Here is a 2671-nt window from a genome sequence, read left to right as displayed (position 1 = left end):
ATGGACACTTGGTTTGCTTCCATCTCTTGGCTTGGCAAATAGTGCAATGAACGTGGGTGTACAGACACCTCTTTGAGATCCTGTTTTCAATTCTTTTGGATATGTACCTAAAAGTAGGATTGCTGGATCATAGGGTAGTTCTATTTTTAATTTTTTAAAAAAGATTTTATTTATTTGAGAGAGAGAGAGCACACACAAGCCAGGGGGAGGGGCAGAGAGAGAGGGAGAGGAAGAAGCAGACACCCCCCACCCCCGCTGAGCAGGGAGCCTGACACAGGACTCGATCCCAGGACCCCAGGATCATGACACGAACCGAAGGCAGATGCTTAACCAACTGAGCTGCCCAGGCGCCCCTCTATTTTTAATTGTTTCAGGAACCTCCATACTGTTTCTATAGCGGCTATAACCATTTTACCCTTCTACCAACAGTGCACAAGGGCTCTGATTTCTCCACACCCTCTCCAACTCTTGTTTTTGTTTTTTTTGTTTTTTTTTTTTTCTTGAGAGAGCAAGTGTTGAGGGGGCAGAGAGGGAGAGGGGGAGAGAGAGGGAAGTAGAGACAGAGAGAGAGAGAGAATCTTAAGCAGGCTCCACACCCAGCGGGGAGCCTGACCTCAGGACCCTGAGATCACGACCTGTGATCTGACCAAGAGTTAGACACTTAACTGACTGCGCCGCCCACGCGCCTCAACGCTTGTTACTTTCTGGGTTTTTTGTTTTGTTTTGTTTTGAGAGTAGTCATCCTAATGGATGTGAGGTGATACCTCATTGTGGGTTTAATTTCCTTAACCGCTAGTGATGCTGAGCATATTTTCCTGTGCCTGTTGGCCAAGTGTGTATTATCCTTGGAGAAATTATTCAAGTCCTTTGCCCCATTTTTTTTCTTTCTTTCTTTTAGTGACAATATAGTTAATACAGTGTTACATTAGTTTCAGGTGTACAATACAGTGATTCAACAATTCCATAATCACCCGGTGCTCACCAGACAAGTGTACCCCTTCACTCCCATTGCCTATTTCACCCATCCCCCACTCCCTTCCCCTCTGGTCCCCAACAGTTTGCTCTCTAGAGTTAAGAGTCTGTTTCTTGACTTGTCTCTTTCTCTCTCATTTTTTCCCCTTTGCTTGTATGTTTTGTTTCTTAAGTTCCACATATGAGTGAAATCATACGGTGTTTGTCTTTCTCCGACTGACTTATTTCCCTTAGCATCATGCTGTCTAGCTCCATCCGTGTCAGGGCAAATACGTTTGTCCAGTTTTTAATTAGGTCACTTGTTGTTTGCTCTTGAGTTGTAGGAATTCTTTATATATTTTGGATATTAACCCCTCATCAGATGGTGATTTGCAAATGTTTTCTCCTATTCTGTAGGTGACCTTTTCACTCCGTTGATTGCGTCCTCTGTTTTAAATTTTGATTTAGTCCTATTTGTCTAGTTTTTCTTTCGTTGCCTATGCTTTTGGTATTGTATCTGAGAAGTCATCACCAAGTCCATCCACATTGGTTGCTTTTAGCCACTTCTCTCCGCTCTCAGCAATTCTGTCAGCTCCTTTAGGTCCTTGCGCGGGGCAGACTCAGACCCCAGGACTGGAACCAGTGGGAATCTCAGGGAGACAGACAGCAGCTCAATCTAACAGGATTCCAGAGGTTGAATGGGGGTACTTCGGAGGTAGTGAGCTCCCTGTCCCTGGAGGAGTATAAGCAATCAGATGACCATTCAGGTAGGATGTTGCCCAGGAGCTTCAGGTAGAGGATATTTAGGCTGGATTGATGGCCTCTGATCGCTTCTATGATCCAGTAAGGAAGGATTGGGAGCTTAAAACTCCAGCCAGTGAGGTGGGGGGACAAGGGATGGGCAGGATTGCAGCTGACTAGTGTGCCTTCCTCTGTGCCTGGGGAAGTCTTGTACTGGGGTCTATCTGTGGTGGAGATTCCCTGAGTTCTGGTCACCCTTGACCTAAACCCAAGCTCTGACCTAGATGGTCCAAGGATCTTGGAGCCCTGGGCTGGAAGAGAAGATAGAGATGTGGCTCCTCCCTCACCTGCAGGGGGCTGCTTGTGAACCGAATGCATGAAACAAAGACTGCAGAGCCTGGCAGACCTTGACCCGGGTACTGCCTGAGGCACTCACTGGCTGCATGGGTTCAGGCAATTTCTTTCACTTCTCTGACTCTGGTCTTCCTCATCTGAGCAAAGGGCTGTCACCTCTCATTCAGGGTTTTCTGCAGAATGATAGTAACAGGTGCCTGGAGCCTGGCAGGTGATCGGTAAACCACAGTGATCAGGGTTAACCCCAGATCATTGGCTCTCACCATCCTCCAAAGCCAATGACCCTGAAGGTGCTAGCTACTCCCTACCCTCTCGTGACCACTTCTCACTGTTCCTGGCCTTGGCCAGCCTCTCATTCCTTCTGAGGGCAGGGGATCCAGTCTCCTGGATCTAGAACCCAGCTCAGCCATGGCGGATACCCAAGCCGGACCAAGGGCCCTGTCTGGGCCTGGTGGGAGGTACCGGAGGGCAACCTGATATCCTATCTGTTGGGCCTCTGTCTCTGCCTGTCCCTGCAGCTACTGGGCCTGGAGCCTCCTCACTCTGGCTGCCCAGTTCTTCCCAGCCCTGCATCCTGTGTCCTGGCTCATCTCCCATGTTGCACCCAGAAATTTCCCCCACATTA

This window comes from Callorhinus ursinus, unplaced genomic scaffold (genome assembly GCF_003265705.2).
Source record: "Callorhinus ursinus isolate GAN/ISIS: 27379988/994484 unplaced genomic scaffold, GSC_fseal_2.0 scaffold34, whole genome shotgun sequence".
NCBI lineage: Eukaryota > Metazoa > Chordata > Mammalia > Carnivora > Otariidae > Callorhinus > Callorhinus ursinus.
The sequence above is the reverse complement of the archived record's forward strand: the minus strand, read 5'-3'. Positions refer to the sequence as shown.